Source organism: Numida meleagris, chromosome 1 (assembly GCF_002078875.1).
Source record: "Numida meleagris isolate 19003 breed g44 Domestic line chromosome 1, NumMel1.0, whole genome shotgun sequence".
In the NCBI taxonomy this organism is placed as follows: Eukaryota; Metazoa; Chordata; class Aves; order Galliformes; family Numididae; genus Numida; species Numida meleagris.
This window is the reverse complement of record NC_034409.1, coordinates 29,395,294-29,413,043: the sequence shown is the minus strand read 5'-3', so window position 1 is coordinate 29,413,043 and position 17,750 is coordinate 29,395,294. Positions and strand designations below refer to the sequence as shown.

Below are 17,750 nucleotides of genomic sequence, written 5' to 3'. Positions count from 1 at the left end.
CGACAAAACACATGTAGCTAACAATTTTAAGCAAACTCTCTAAGTCAACATACATTGTAAGAGACAATCTTTTGTTGTAGCAACTTTATTAACATTACTAGCAAAAACTAGTTTCTACTAGATGGATTTGCAGTAACACTCTCATCATCTTACGCCGTAGGTAGTTACAATAGTACAAGATATACCCAGTGAAGACTGCTGCATTATTAGTTCAGAAGCTAACTTCAATAATCAGAGTGATTTCAAAAGCAGTGCATATTAGACAAAGAACACAAATAATATTATGACAGCTTTGTAGTTGCTCATTCACCCACAGATGAGATAAGGATGGTCATGTGGACCAATAACCTCAACCAACCAAATCTGCTCCATTTCTCTACTAGGGAAGACCATAAGATGTTTAAAGGCAGCCTTCAAAGAGCATCAGAGTACAGCTGATGAGTCACTGCCATCTCAGGTCTTATCCCAGTATCTCTCACAAGGTGGAATTAAGATCATAGCACGCATAATTGCTACAAGCATATGTTGTGGCAATTAGCGGCAACTTTAGATATTTTGGATAGAAACTTAAACGAATTAAGTCTGACAATTTGTTAAATTCTTAATTTTCACAGTTTCTCACGAAAAAGATTCGAGAACTAAAATACACATTCATGAAAGAACTACCTATCTTCACCTCAAATTTCCTGCCTTCTGGTATTCCTTTGCTTTTATACCACAAGAAAGGAAAACAACATTTCCCTGCTCTGTGTTCTCCAACTCATTCATTATTCCTCATTTGCTCGGGTTTCTACTCTCACAAAATTGAACAAAACACATCCAGTACTGGCAATGCAGCCACAACATTTGTGCCATGGATGAAAGTGCATTTTTTGGTATTTGACTTTGTAAGAAACAGTGTATTTTTATGTGTTATGTGTTATTACATATAATTGTATTTTCATTAAGATTGGAAAATTGACAATACATTGTAAAATTCCCTGTCATGCAGACAAGGCATTGAAACCTCTATGCTTCATTTTAAGAGTTTTTATAGAAGTTTCTTGAAATATCTTTAGTTCAACAAAAAGGGCAGATGCCTTTGGGATGAATCAAATCTTTATAATGCAGCAAATGAGAAATGCAAATGTCAGTTTGCTTATTTTGCTGCTATTGCCATGGAAGTAGAAAGAATAAACCAAATTTTTATTTTTATTTATTCTTAAGTTCTCTAGCAGAAGATTCTCACATCATGATGAAATAAATATTTGTGAGAACAAGGACAGAGAGAGTTCAAAATATCACTCTACAGGGAAATACATACATATTTACATTCAGAGTATCTGAGTTCAGAAGGGTGAGGACTGACATTTAAAGGCTATTTTTACTATAAGCAATAATGAAGGAAAATACTTCTAGGTTTGAGATATATTTGATATTAAAACACCACGAGACAGCTGCTGAACATGAAAAGAAAGCTGCAGTACATTTTGTGAACTTCTTTACCATATGGCTGTAAACTATTCAAACTTAAAGCATCTGCTACAGAAAGTCTTAGAACAACAAATCTTTAAGCCATTTTAAGTGGGACTGCTAATTCTCTTGTGGAAAAGTAATGCACTTGATTACACATTTCCCCTCTACTGTACCAAAAATTTACTGGGATTATGATTATTCATAAAATATCACTGCATCATTATTTATTAATCTATTTAGAAGTGATACCATTCCTCTCAAACCATCTTTTCACACATGCATAACTTGATTCTAACCAGACACACAAATAAAATATAGAGGGTGCAAATGATTTGAACTCTTACTTTACAAGCACTTAGTATACAACAACACAATGATCTGAACTGCATGATATTTTGATATTTAACTGTTTTTATACATGAAATGCACTTCAAGATCTCTGCCAAATTTTATGTAGTAAAAATAAAAATGTCATTCGATATGTATATTTCTGTTCAACTCTTAAATGGCTTTAAGGGTTGATCTTTACACTCACTTCCCCTGAAAACTGTACCATACTGTAACATTCACCTTTACAGATTCCAGCAGTGGTTTTTAATTTCACTTTTTCTTTCATTTCTCAAGGAGTGAACACTGCTGTACAGACTATATACAAGTAGATAGAAGTAATCAACTTAGACCCTGTGTGTAAACAAAAGCTACCATGATTAATATTGCAATATTGCAATATTTTTAAGGAAAAAAATAAGTAGTAAATTTTGTATTTGTTTTGTTTTTAGCTTAGAACTAAACTTTGTCTAAGAATATTATGCCTCTACACATCCTTGCAGGGACAACTGGAGGAATCATACAAATGGCTTTTACAGTGCTCTCCACACAAGCTCACACATATTCTGTCATATTCACTCCAAAACCCACATTTACCACATATACACTTCTTTACATAAGTCCACCCTTGGAGGACAGGAAGTTGCTCAAGACTTAGATGTAGCTTGGATCCACTAGGAACTTCTTTGCACACAATGTGTACATTGTGCTACATTGTACCTTCAACTTCTCTGCATGCCACAGCCATACCTTCTGTCATTTTCCTTACAGGATACACAAACAGGATTATAAGAGGCTATGGGCAGTCAAAAAAGGAAAGATAAAGTTGCTCATTCATCTCCGTCTCTATGAAGATGCACCAAGAATTCTCCAAATTGTGTTCTTACTATCTGTTGTTGCAATATTACAGTTCTGGATCCAAAATCAGAGCTGGATTTGAACAGTTCTATCCAAGAGCTCACACCTAAATGTTACAGAAACATAGAAAAACAAGTCCATCCTCAAAGAACCTACTCCTGTAACCCATTCAAGGAATAACCATCCTTTCCAAAATGGCAAAGAATATGACTTCATTTTTACTTGGACCCAAATGATGCCAAACACTTGCTGCTCTATTGGAGAAGGAAAGCGCCTCAATTATTTCTCTTTTAGAGGATGCGTTTCCTGTCACTCCTGAAAACATCAATGGGAAGGAGTTAAACTTAGCTGCTCTGATAAATTGTCTAGGAGAGTTACTATGGAAGCTTATTCACTGTAGAGAGAAACTAGCATAATCAATACCTCCTGGTTTATACTCAATGCAAATATCTTCTAATTATGAACAGGTGTTACTATAGCCTGGACAGACTTGGGAATGAACAGGCTCCAGAGCAGAGCATGCCCACAAATCTTCATTCCTTTGTCTTTTACTCCATAAGCACTGTCTGCTAGTAAGTGTATCTTCAGTACTCCCATGAGACTCAATCTAACCAAATGATAAATTAACATCATTTTAAAGATGTTCTCCCAGTCAGAATATCCAATATTCTAATTAATATCCCTCTAAGATTTTTCTTTGTCAATTATTTCATTCCCTAATCCTTTTTTCTGATACTTGGCAAGGTTTTTCAGTCTACACTGTAATTCTGCAGATATTTAAGCTAGAATTAAGGTAGCAAGAGTAGGCTTAATAGATTTGCCATGTACTTCTGCCGCTTTAAATGATCAAGTTCTTCACAAAACAAAGGTTTAGAATTTCTATTAAAAACTTCTAAAAGTAAGATTTACCGGACAGATCTGAAATGCAAGTTTCCAAACAGCAAACATCAGGAAACATTAATGCCAGAAATACTAAGTGCCTGAACACAGTAGTAAGGGAATTCAAATGGTTCTAGACTGTATTTTTCACATGCTGGCATCAGTGTTCAGATTGCCCAATGATCCAGCTAGTCTTTTTAACAACACTTTGCAACAGGCAATTGTAAAGGTGATCTGGCTGTTGCCATAAAAGGCAATCTGACTCTTGTCTGATATGGCAGCTATTTTCTGAACGATCATTGTATCTGTGAGGGTATCTGTTTTGAAAATAGCAGTTTATTCCTCCAGATGACCTGCTTCAAAAGTGATACCTATCACTTTCTTATGCCCATCAGATTTGCATCTCTATTTTCTTCTTATCCATTTTTCTTTTGCATGTCGAAGTGACCTTGTATATTAGTGCTATTCGCTATGGCAGAGCTTCACATTAAAACATCAATATTGTAAGTGCGGATTTGCTGTGCAGCTCTGTCTCTGAATAAAACATGCCAGTATTTTACTAAAATAAGTTTCATCAATGGAAATAAACACCAAAAGCAATACTTTTCCATACAGCATTCCTTTTATTTTTCAGAACTCTGCTTCTTAACAAAGATCAGCAACTGACTGATTACTTAGCAACCTTACTGAGCCTGATAGAGTCACGCTGTGATAATGGAACCATCAACGCAGTTATAATGTCCTTATACTATGTAGATAGTTGTTTCAAATGCAGCACCATTCCCTTCCAGCCCAGTACTTGTTGTAAGGACATAAAGCCTAGGAAAGACTGTACACATACCTTTAAAAAGAGTCACAAAGAGGTTTCACTAACCACTAATCTTTTTGTGCTACATTAAATATTGACACTGCCACTTTTTCCATGCAAGAGGAGGTGACCCACTGTCATAATCACCACTGATGGAACATACCACCGACCACCTCACTGTGCTCACGTCCACTGGTTGGTCTCCAGAAACATTCAGCAAGCATCGACAAATGCCAATAGGTGCCATTTCTTCCCCATGAAGGAATTTAGTGCCACACCTTTGCTTCAAGGTACTTCCATGTCAGACACCATTGTGTCAGACTGCGCCTCTGCTTCCATCTCTCACATGGCAACAAAATGTAACAGAATATTGGTGGGAAGGTTCAGCCTCTACTGCTATACCACCAACACCCACCTCTGATGTCATGGGCCAACATAGTAAAATAAGAGGCATTAGTTCTGGAGCATCGCTTGTAATATATAACACTAAAGTGTTTAATTAGTTGTATAAAGTTATGACAAAGTGTTGCATTTACATAGGTGAATCAACAGAAGGATGCTTAAAAACAAGGGGAGATAGGCCCCAATCTCACTGGGTGTATACAGAACAGAGAAAGAAAATCAGACTCTTTTCTGGTCCTGAGTGCAAGGGGCATGGCTCAGCCAAGATTCAAACAATTGGACTCTCTTTAGTTGCCTGTGTAAACTATGTACTCATCACAACTAGACTGCAGAGAGAAACTGGCATCTCTGGAGAGCAGTCATCGTTTACTTCAAGTACAGTGCTCTAGCACTGATGTCAGTTGCCTTAGAGGTTTTAAAGGGATCTTAATTCGAGCGCATTTCAATACAAAAATGCTTTAATTCAGTTTGTGAAGCTGTGCAAAAGGAACTCTAGTTCACACTTGTTTGAAAGTTTGATTTAACATCAGTTTTTTTTTTTATCTCACTAGCATTTCCCAGCGCATCCAAACAAAACATCTTCAACTAACATTTCTAAAAGACCATAAAGCAATGGGATTTTGTTGTTTTTTTTTTTTAAAAAAAACAAAATAAAGTTAAAAAATGTTAGTACACTAGCAGTTCTCAAGTTGGACAAGCGTGGTGATCACAGAATCACAGAATGTCGGATTGGAAGGGATGGTCACTTAATAGCATTGTATGTATTAACTGCAATGCAATGTATTAACTGAAATTAATTAAGAATTTATGGAGAGTGATGAAACGTGAGTCAGGAGGGCAGACACAGAGCCTATCCTTACAACTGAAAAAAGCAATAGGAAAGGAGTGAAAAGCGGTCAGTCTATTTTCAATAACTGGGAAGATACAGAAAGAAACTATTAAACAATCAATTTTTAAAGACCTTAAGGATAATAATGTGATAAGGAAGAGACAGCATGGATTTTCCAAGAAGAAATCAGTCAGACCAATCTAATTTCCTTCCAACTGGCCTGGTGGATAAGGCACAGGCAGTAGTGAAGTCAGGCTACATTACCTCTAAAGTTCCTGATGCTGTCACACATGACATTCTCAGAAGCAGGAGTGAAATATAGTTGAGATAACATTACTGTAAGTTGTGTGCACAATTTAAAGAATAGTTACCAGTTGTTCTCTATCAAGCTGAGAAAAGCTAACCAGGAGATTTGCGAAGATTTGTCTGTCTCAAGTTCTGCAAAATTTTCTATTTTCATAAAGGTTCTGAATGATAGATTAGATTGTATGTGTATAATACATGCAGATGTTAGCAAGTTGACAAAATGTTATGCAATTTTAATGCTAGCTTTAAAAATCAGAACTACAGAGGCTGCTCCAAAAGAAAGGCCTCCTATTTTATAATGCTGGTCCATGACATCAGAGGCAGATTTTGGACTGGAAGAATCTCATCAAGGGAGGCTTTCCAGATTAGTTTATATCTGTCAAGGATGGTGATACATCTTAACCTACCTTGGAGTAGAGACCTAAACAAGAGAAACTCCGGAAGCCTCTTTTGGTTTTCCATGTTCTGGTATCTCACAAAAGTAGGAATATTATCATGCATCTTGTGTTTACCATTGTTCTTAGCCTGGGCTCTCCTTTGATATGCATCACCATCATTCCCCGCCCTCCCCTCCCCCCCCAATACTCATAAAAACCTCAAACAAGCAAGGTAATAGAGGTTATACTTGTACATGCATATTTGAATATCTGCTAATTCACTATTTTAGTTGCAAAGGGTCACAGCCTAGGTATAAGAGCATACCAGAAAGTACAGTGGCAACTTATTATCGAGCTGGAAGATTAAGAGAGTTGCAGGTTTGGTCTGCATTAAGAATTAATGCACAGATTTGACTGCAGGATCAAAGAAAATACAAAAAATCCTTCAACAGTGAGTAAGTATGAAGTTAGCAACAAAATTAAATTAAGCTTGCAGCATTTCTATATTCACCTTACACTTGAGCAAAAAGCTTTCATTTCAAGGGTATCAGACTGGAGCTTCTAGAAGGAACTCTTCCGTAAAATTTATGTGAAAGCTTATGGCAAAATGTTCGTGCACTGCATTGTTTATTTTCCTGAGAAAAAATGTCTATGTTAAATTCCTGCATTAAAACAATAAATATGTTGATAATTAAACATTAAGGTGTTTATCGTTCTTGTAGGTCAGAAGACTGACCTGGTTCTAGCCACAGAAGAAGGGCAGCTCAGATGACAGAGAAATATTTTTCTTTACAGGGAAGGAGAAGAGGGAATTTTCCCGATCATGATGAGTTTAAATTGGGATATTGATACATACTAAAGAATGAGGAACTGAGGGAAAGGACTTCATGCATTTATGACAGCTGCCACAATATCCCACTATTTTGTGACTTAGTTGAAATTGGACAATAAGTCAACATACCTCTAGCTGATTGTTACTTCAATGAAATATGATGAAGCATAATTTAAAAGGTGACTTTTAGGGGGTAATTCTTTGGAGCTTTTATGACACGCAGTCAAGGTTTATTTTCTTTTACCCCTGAAAAATGTGTCAAATCTCTGTGTAAGACTGGGAAGTTTTCATCCAAACAACCTGCCTTTCTCCCTGTCTTCAGCAGCTTCTCTTTTAAAGCCATATCATTATTTTTGAGCTAGGTTTTCAGATTTTAAGTCATACTGACTTTCTCAGGAGAAATTATTGTGCAGGAAGTAGTGCTACGCTCTTCCATCAATACATTTTTTGTTTATTTTTGTAAATGAGCAGGTCCCAGCACCCACACACTTCATCAGTCAGACTTTGCATTCTGAAATTTACATAATACTAAAAACCTCTGATCTCCCTTTGTAAAGAAGGAAAAATATAGTTTATTTGAAGAGAGCACCTCATCCTCTTCCAATGCTTCGAAGTGGTTTTGTCATACAATTTCATGAGCTAGCTGCTGAAGAACTAATCAGGACAACATTCTAAATATGACTACTCAAAGTAAACCTATGGAGTCCTACTGTCCCACTGCTCACATTAGTAATATAAGGAGATAAGTGATTTTAGATACTTTAAATAGTCCAAAATTACACTCCAGGGTCAATATCAAGTGCCATTATCATCACAAAGAGTTAAACACAGTTTTACAAATGAGCAGTTAAGCAGATGGACAGTTCACATGCTTAAAGCCCTGGAACCTGAGTCTTCTGCCATACTCACACATACTCTTTAGTTAATTTACAGTGCAAATGCTGTCTTCAACTTTTTTTGTTAAACCCAAAATACGAATTGGTCTGATCCAACATCACAGTATACCTTATAATCCTCCAGGAAGATAACCTAGATCTAGTAAGACTCATGATTTTGCTTTGTGTACTATAATAACCAACAAGAGATGAACTTTCAGTCCCACATATTTTCAAGAACACAATTTGACTTATCAAGCAATCTCTAGATTGACTTGGTTAAGTACTTGGCAGGGTATTAGCAAAAGTTGCACTCAATTCAAGCTTCAGTTGCTTTAATCAATACAGAGTTTGAAAGATTTCATTCCAGGGGATAATAAGAGGAGATCAGAAGTAGAGACCTGACAAAAACAACAATCAGCTGCCTTAGTAGAGAATATAAAAAAATAGAGAAAGAATGGCAAACAACATTAATGATATAGAAAACAAACTGATTAAGAAATTAAGGTTTTCCTGTAAGTGTGCTGGCAGATGTGATGCAGGTAATTCATTAATTCAAATATGAGAAAATAATTACACAGATGAATTTGATCATTCTCTGCAATACACTATGGCTTTATAATATTTAAAATTCCTAGATGTACATCCCAGATGCATAAAGCAGAACCTCTAAAAATTAATCCTAGCCTCAAGAGGGAGCGTATTTTCTGTAAAGCAACAAATCTGAATTTACAGTAAACCACATCTTCATTCCAGAGAAAGGGATGCCAACCTTCCCATGGGCATGAGTAACTTCTAAATTTCAGACTGCACTACCATCACAAATGGAGAAACACAGACAGCATACACAAGTGAAGTGACACACAAAACAGTGTCAATCAAGCTGATGTTTAGGTGACATGCCTTTCACTCTGCCTTCAGAAGGATGCTGTGATCCTAAGACAATTTCCCTCAAACACCCAGTACTCATTGGGTTTCTTTGTTCTAGGATATCAGACGGAATTTGCAGAATGAAGACACAGGTTAATCCACAAGGTCAGATTTACATTGTGGAAAAATTCACAGATGAGGGTAATTGCATTTTTCTTCTACATTCTCTTCCCACTTATTACCCTGATTACTTCAATGTTTTAGAAAGAAATTACTGTACAGTATTAATATTCTTCTGTACCTGAAGTTACACTGATTTAACCAAAAGGTATGAGTTAATTGTGCAGTTTAAAAACAGTTACGTTAAACAAGGGAAAAATCTGGAGGATGTTCATATTTTGGTTCTATCTGGGCTAATATGCAGTATTCTAACATAATAATGGTTTTAGAACCATTAGATTTTAAGAATAGAAGAATGAAAGAACAGAAGCTGTGCTATTTTTTCGCATTATGACAAGCAGATTGGCCCCACAGGACATCTAAGTTGCAAACAGATCCCACTTGTAGGAAAATATGAGCAACTTCCTTTAACTTAGTTATGAATTCCTGCAAATATGCACTATACACAAATGTGAAGATGTACGTCTACCTAAGCAGCAGTAAATAAGAGAGATGAAAAAAGTATGTTTTGTCTGCTTAGTGTCAGCATCAGTGAAAATGAAAGTAGAAGCTGAAGGCACGTAATCACATAATGATTTCTCAGTGCATCCAGGGACCAATTTTCAGAGTAAAACAGGAGTAGACAGAAATAAATATCTAAATATGAAGTAAAACATTCAGTTTTAGGAAGGCTTCATCTGCCTACAACTTTTACTGATTTAAATAAGCTGGTTCAGATAAACCACTGTAAACCCATGTTCAGCATCTCCAGGTGCCAGCATTTTAATACTGTGCATGGATTGCTTCTTGTATCGCCCTCCTGGAGAGAAAAGGGAGCATTATCCGGACAGTTGTTCTGCCAGTCAGTTAGGCAGGTCGCACGACTGTGCACACCACGTTCATGTTCCTTGGCCCGGCCAAGAACTCCATGAACACAAACTTGACCACAATCATCTGGCTGTGGAAGAACAGGGAGAGGAAAAAACAGAATTGCTTACACTTTGTCACAAAACACTTAACACAAATGAACCCAAGTTAGGCAAAAACAGTAAGAGGACAGATTACAAACATCAACAAATTGGAGGTATATGAGTGTGCAGGACCGTACCCAGATGCTGCAAAGAAAGAATGATCTCATCCGAAAGAAACATGAGCAGTAACAATATTAGCTGTAAGCACTTTTTTTATTGTTGGTTGCTGTTGTTTTGGCTGCGTGTGTGAGTGCGCGAGTGTGTGTGCGCGTGTGCGTGAGAGAGAGAGACTTTGTCATCAGTGTTTGCCTGATCTGCAAAAATACTAATGCTGAAGCAGCACGACACAAATATGCAAGACAAATCTTTGTTCAAACAGGATGCTAAGGCAGATGGAAGTCCTTTACTTTCCCAGCTTTGACAGGAAGCTTCAGAACAAGGAATGTCATAACTGCTGCCTTCCTCTGAATTTCCTCTTTCAATCAGAAATAGGAGGAGAAGAAACATGCTTTCAAGATTCATCTACTGCATAGGTAAGTAGGAAGCCAACATTTAGAAGCAGGCATAAAATATTTCTACTTAATGTACTTCAATGCACTAAAAATTAGCTTTTGCTAAGCTTTCCTTTCTCCAGTACAAAAAAAAAAAGTAGACTGTGACTGGTAATCTGTATCACTGAGATCTCACCATTTTGAATGTTTTGTCTGGAGAAGGTACTTTCATTCTTCTTTGATGCTTTCTAGGAATAATCACAAAACTTAACAAGAAACAACAGTTTAAAATAGCATCCATTTGGACAAAATCAAGTCAATGGAACTACTAATATGGATGTCACAAATCTGGCAAAATATCTGATGTACTCAGCATATCCATTTTAATACCTACTAGCTAGGAAATTACAAATATTTCAGAAAATATCTTCTGAAATTAAGTGAAAAGAAGCTCCTATTTCATATTAATTGTAAAGCATCACTAGAAACTGATTGCTTTTTTTTAAATTAGTGGAACAGATCATGTCATGCAACCTTCATTGATCTGCTTGGCATGGACACTGACTATATGCAGCATAATTACTTCAGAATTATATTAGAATACGTACAACTAACTGTATGTATACAAAAAGGAAATTTTTCTTTAAGAGGTCAACTGTGGGTCACAACAAACAGCTCAGTGATTAAAGGAAGATACACATCCAGCCATTACTTACTGATATAATATCAACCCATTGTTCCACACAGCTTCTCCATTCAGTACATCATTAGAAATCAATATTATCTAATACATTGTGTTATAATATCCTTGTAGTTAAGTTTAGGACATCAGTACAGGTTAGAGGCTGACCTGCTGGAAAGGAGCTCTGCAGAGAAGGACCTGCATGTTCTGGTGGATAGCGGATTGATCAAAAACCAGCAGTGTGCCCTTGGGCCAAGAAGGCCAATGGTATCCTGGAATACATTAAAAAGAGCATGGCCAGCAGGTCAAGGGAGGTGATTCTGCCCCTCTGCTCTACTCTGGTGAGGCCACATCTGGAGCACTGTGTCCAGTTCTGGCCTCCCCAGTTCAATACAGGACTTCCAGAGAGAGCTCAGCAGAGGGCCACACAGATGACTGGGACCTGGAGCATCTCCCTTACGAGAACAGGCTGAGAGACCTCGGACTGTTCAGCCTGCAGAAGAGAAGACTGAACGGGGATCTTACCAAGTCAAGTAGATGGGACCAGGCTCTTTCCAGCAGTGTCCAGCAACCGAACAAGGGGCAATGCCTAACATTTCCATAAAACTACTCTGAAATCAATTTAAACAGTAAACATGTATAATATAATAATATAACAGTGACTAAAGGAACTGGGGCTGTTTAGTCTGGGGAAGAGGAGGCTGAGGGGAGACCTCATTGCTCTCTTCAAATACCTGAAAGGTGATTGCAGTGAGAGCGGGGCTGGTCTCTTCTCACTGCTGACAGAACAAGGGGAAATGGCCTCAAGCTGCACCAGGGGAGGTTTAGGTTGGATATCAGGAAAAGCTTCTTTATAGAAAGGGTTGTTAAGCACTGGAATAGGCTCCCCAGGGAGGTGGTTGAGTCACCATCCCTGAACGTGTTTAAAAACCCTTTGGATTTGGTGCTCAGGGGCATGGTTTAGCGGTGGGTTGGTACAGTTAGGGTAGTATGGTTAGGTTGTGGCTGGACTTGATGATCTTGAAGGTCCTTTCCAACCTGAGCGATTCTATGATTCTATGAATATTATAGCCAGAAAGCCATACGATCATTTAAGCTGTGTATTTTGAATTGCTGTTAGTCTCTGAAAAAGTAAAAACTATCCACTGGTACTGCACAGTAACCAGTAACATTAAGAGCCTTTTTTCCCTTTGGTTTTGAAATCTCAGGGGCTTGTAGACCCTGTGTCCAAAGGTGCCTGTGTGAACCTGTCAGCATCCCTCACACAGCACCATACAGGAGAAAACACCAGCCCCAATTGTAATACAGCTCAGTGCAGATTCCTCATCTCACATGCTCTGCATCCTGCTCGCTTTATCTTATTTTTTACTGCCTTTATACATTGCTGCTCACTTTCACCTCACTCAGTTCAACTGAGCTTCTTGTCTCCACTCCCCTTTGCATGATGGCTATTCCTTTCCATCCCCCCCCCAACCAAAAATCATAAACAGAAACCTTCAGTAACTAGGATTTTAGGTATTCCTTCCGTTTACATCAGACCGTAAATTCATGAGAGCCTAAGATGTATTCAGATGGCTTCTTCGAACCCCCCTCCTCACTTCTCCACCAGGCAGAACTTCGGTCCTGAGATTACAATATGCTTAAATTGGAGGAGGTATTATTTCTTTTGCAGGCTAATGCACCAATGCAGTTCCTGGAATTAAAAATCTCATCAGTAACAGCAAATATACTTGATGTCTTAAAGAGGCACAGAGAAAGACCCTGTTTTCATTTGTGCTTAGTCCTTCCTCTTGCATTGCATTTTACTGTGAAGACTCAACCTAGCAAGGGGATTTGACAAAGGCAAGATGAAACAGCATAAAGAAAGAGGGAAAAACCAAATGCGTGTGCCTACAGAATTCTTCAAGCTCTCACTTGAAAATTCCAGGTGTTTTATTCTACATAAAACAGCTTTACAGAACACCTGCAAGAATAGATTTGTCTGTGATAAAGCTGTTCATATGTGATAATGTTCTGCAGTTTCATTCTTCAGCATTAAAACTTGTTTTACTGGCTTTATTTTGCAGCACTGCATTACTCTGTATGACTCACAAAACGAACAGACAGACATGAAACACTCTAGAAATTAGTTTTAAGAAGAGGACAAATGAGATCAAAGAACAGAGTCTACATCACATTTTGTTGAAAGAATATTCAGCCATTAGATCAAATATTCTGTGTCACATTCTCCTGTAATTTCCAAAGCAACTTCATACTGGAACAGATGAAACATTTCTTACACTTTGTGATGTGTTGTGATGAAGCTAGACTGATTTAAAAGATTAATTATTGTTTTACCGAAAGCCACAGTCATAACCAAAGACTTCAAGATGTGTTAGCTGTACAGAACACGGTAAAAAGTATTCCAAAAAGGAAAATCAGAAGCTGTCAAGTAAGATGTTGTGGCAACAGTTTTTAAGGAAGGAAATGAATGCTTCAAAACCAGCCCAATGGTCCTATGATTGTTCAGTGAAGCAGCAGATGTAGCTACGACCTCACTATTGCTATCAGATGCCCTGGCTCTGCCACAAACCGCTTTTGCACACTGGACTGAGCAGACCTGGTAGTTTCACAGAAGTAAGAGAGGCTTGGCCTCAGAAGATGTTACAACTGGCTCAAATACAGCTTTTATTTTTTTTTTAATCAATTCCAATTTCCACTAGCAAGGAAATTGGTGCGTTCTTGGACTGAGGACAAATGAAAATAAAAGACAGCTCAGAGTCTTAGTGATATTTTCCCACGTAGAGGGGAAGCAGTTACTAAAATATTCACAAAGATTGCAGTGCCTCTTAATTTTTCTTCTCACCAGCTTCCCTTTAGTTCAGAGGAAAGTCCACATGCTGAGAACTAACAAAGCTTGTTCAGCAAATTGCTCACTCCCCTTTACCAGGCAAGACTGACTACAACATTTCATTGACTTCATCAGATATTCCTCTGAAAAAAATATTGAATATTTAGGACTAAGAACTTCATTTTAGGTATGCAACTCCTGAAAACTAAATACAATTGCAATTTAGGACTGTCGTGAAGAGCCAGTTACTATCCTGTAAATTGAGGAAACACATGAATAAGACACTGCCAAAACTGAAAAGGGTGAAAGGCAAAGAAACAGTTACAGCACAGAACTGCTTTTAAAAATAAATAAATAAAGTGCTTGTCTATAAGACAAAGTACAGTGCTGTTTGTTAAATGCACTAATGGAACTGCTTATTATTATTTAACTTCTAAACAAGAAAAAGACCATTAGTCACAATATAGAGTAATCACATTAAAACTTCAATTTGCAAAAGAATCTTTTAAAAAATATAGCTGTTCTTTAAAATACACAATACTTTCTATGACCAATTCCAGAATAAAATGCACTAAATTACTTGAAGCTGGAAGGTTTAAAGACCAGCTTACATAAATATGAGACTAATTACACTATCCAGAGCTCTGCAAGGGCAGAGCAACTGTTCTGAACAGATAACTCAAGAGCCACAAAATCTTCTGAGGGAAACTATAGCTGAGAACAGGGTGACATACATTCAGCACAGAGCTGCGTGTTCAATTTCCTCAAACCACAGAAAATAAACAGAAGATGTTGTTTCCCACAGAACACAGAGCCACGCTACACCTACGCACTCTGGCATACAGGTCATATATGGAGAAGTACATCGAGTACACAGATGAGGATGAGAGAAACATCTAGGATGCAGTGGGCAAAACAGAAAGAGTCACAGAGTCTCCATGTAAACACAGGGAGCTCCCTCCCCTCCTGCATTTCTACAGAAGCCACCTGCTGTCTCCATTGATAACTGCTCAGAGATAGTGCCCATAAGGCACCAGACATAGGGATGAACAGTTACATGGGTTCAGGTATCAGGTGCCACTGCCATTCCAGTAGCACCCAAGCAGCAACAAGACACCTGAAAACAGCAGCAGCAACAGAGGAAAGTGGAAGCTTCTGAGACCAGAGGGAATTACAGGTGTTGCCCAGGGACATTACAGGTAGGGACTTCCGTAGGAAGGTGATACAGGAGCTGTTCCCAGCTCCAGAAAGCTCTCAGTGAGATAGCTTCTGGCTGCATACATCTTCCTCTGCTCCTCTAGCCCTGCATGAGATCATACCTATAACCTGCGCTGACCATGGAAATCAGTACTTAGGTGCATCCTCACGCACAATTTTTCCTTGGTCTCCAATGAATTCAAAGACAACAGAGAATTAAAGTTTGAGCTTCTTAGGGGACAATGCTGAGAGACTTCAGGTGGTTCTGTGACCACAGCTAACAAGCAGCAGACAGACACAGCAGTCTGCACAGCAGTCTTGACTCTGCTTTGGGAAACTTCAGGACTTTCCGAGGTTGAGGTCCATAAGCACTGGAGGCTGCCTGGCAGCCCACTGAAGAATCTGAGGGTGCCTGCTGCTGTTAGGCAAATGCAAGGAAGACCAGTGGGGTATGGATCCGAGAACAGGCCTCTAAATGAGCTCTAGAGGCTTCTAAGGATAATTAGCTGACCTTTGACAGAGGGTTCTGGGAATCCCTGTTGCAGCTGCCCCCAGTCAGGGAAGGAGCCAGACATACCTACTAGCAACAGATCTAGTCCACCCAAACCACACAAGGCAGCCCAGAAGCAGTAGCATGTCATCGTAATTGGTGACTTCCTGCTGCAGGGGCTGGCAGAGGCATCAATCTATTTACTCAATGTATTAACAAGGGAGGTTTGCTGCCTGTGGAGGCACAGACCACCAATGCTGCAGAAACACAGCCAAATCTGGTTCCTCACCCCCTGCTTTTCTTACATGTGAATACGAATGATACTTCTTGGGGAAACCTGGACAGCATCAAAAGGAACTACAGAGCTTTGCAGGCAGAAGTCAAGGGCATAGGGGCCCAGGTTTGGTCACTCCAATCCTATCAGTGACAGGGAAGGATGCGTGAAGGAGGGCACTGACAGGACAGGTCAATAACAGCCTGTGGAAGTGGTGCTGGTGACAGCATTTGGATTCTACAACCACGAGACCCTGTTTGAGACTGACTGCTTAGGGGACATAGGATCCGACTCTAAGCAGGGCTATGACTTTTTCGCCAGTAGAATGGCTGACCTTATAAGCAGGGCTTTAAATTAGGAAGGAAGGAGAGGGCTACCAGCACCATATGGAGGAGCGATGCAGAAGGCTGCTGAACAAGGAGCAGAGTGATGTGGTAGGGAGGGATCACAATTAATAGTAGGGGACTTGAGCAGAGTCACCTCCGGCACTTGCAGGTTAGCAAGGACGACATGGCCACTGGGCAGCACTACGGAAAAATTCCCCAAATTAAACATCTGTATGTTGTACAGTACTTAACAAAATATTTTTCTTGTTTCATTTATTGCATGTAGAAGCCTCAGTGACAAACAGGACTTGACTGAGCAGAGAACAAGCACTGAATCAAAAATAGGGTTTAGACCCCAAGGGAAATATTCAACAGTTGGTACAAGAAACAAGGCAGTACAAGCCAGCATGACGGGCAGCACACTGCACCACATTAGCAGCCCATATCGTATCTTTGAAACAGTGAATACAAATCACAGTTCTCCATTTCTATATTGAAGATGTGTCTGACCAAAGCTAATGGGTACTTCAGCCACAACAGAATTTTGGCCGTGTGCATCACGGGCATGTCTGTACAAAAAAATAAAAAGATAAAAACAGGGCTCTGAAAGCTCTGGTTTACTGACTTGCTAGTTCTACTAAGAGATGACATGCAAGTTGACTGTAAAAGCACCTAACAATGCAAACAGGATAAAGAGGATGCTTAACGATGGATTCATCTTTTAATATCTGCCATTCGTTTTCTGTGATTCCTGTTAGTACTATCAGGAAAGCATCCCATGGGCTGGGTACCAATGTCTCCCCACAAACTACTATATGAAGTATTATATCAAAAGAAAAGACACATCCCAGGACAAGGCAAAACAGGACGTGCAGTTCTGGAAGTGCAGCCCTGCACTGCCAAAATATAGCATAGTTTGCAGATGGAAGAGTTCACTCCATCTCATCAAACATGCAAAAAGGGTAAGTAGGCTGTGGTCAGAGAGCACCAAAAGGAGAAGCGAGCATCTGCAACAGCTGCTGGCCTGCTCCTACACAGTATGACCTTTATTCAGGGTGCTCCAGCTTCCTCCTATCTATCAAACCCTACAAAAACACTAAGATACAGCCAGATTTTTGGACTGGTGTTTTATCACTTGATATTAAAATCCATTAAAATTTCATAAATACAAAAAAAAAGAGTCAGTAGTTAATAAAGGTTTCTTCAAGCAGAAAGTATACAAAATGAAAGTGAGGCTGCAAAAACACTTCATATGATATTACTGAGTTATTTAGATAAATGTGGTTTATTCTTTTTCTGATAATACCTCGTAGCATGCTGCATATACACTGTAGAATATTTTGTACATATGATGAAAACTTAATGACTTATCACTACGCCTCCTGCTTTTGAATCTTGGCTCAGAAGTGGGAAGAATCCATCTTTTTTAATCTAAATAATGAATTGTGCAAATTAGGAACGTATGGATTAGAAAGACTCCACTGTATTTCCTGAGAACACCGCAACACCACT

The 17,750-nt window shown here is 38.8% G+C and overlaps 1 protein-coding gene across 1 annotated transcript in view; it reads right to left on the bottom strand.

Moving 5' to 3' along the window:
* The window catches only part of PDZRN4 (PDZ domain containing ring finger 4), a 246,561-nt gene that overhangs the window by 160,065 nt on the left and 68,746 nt on the right, over positions 1–17,750 (bottom strand). The gene's annotated exons all lie outside the window — the stretch shown is intronic.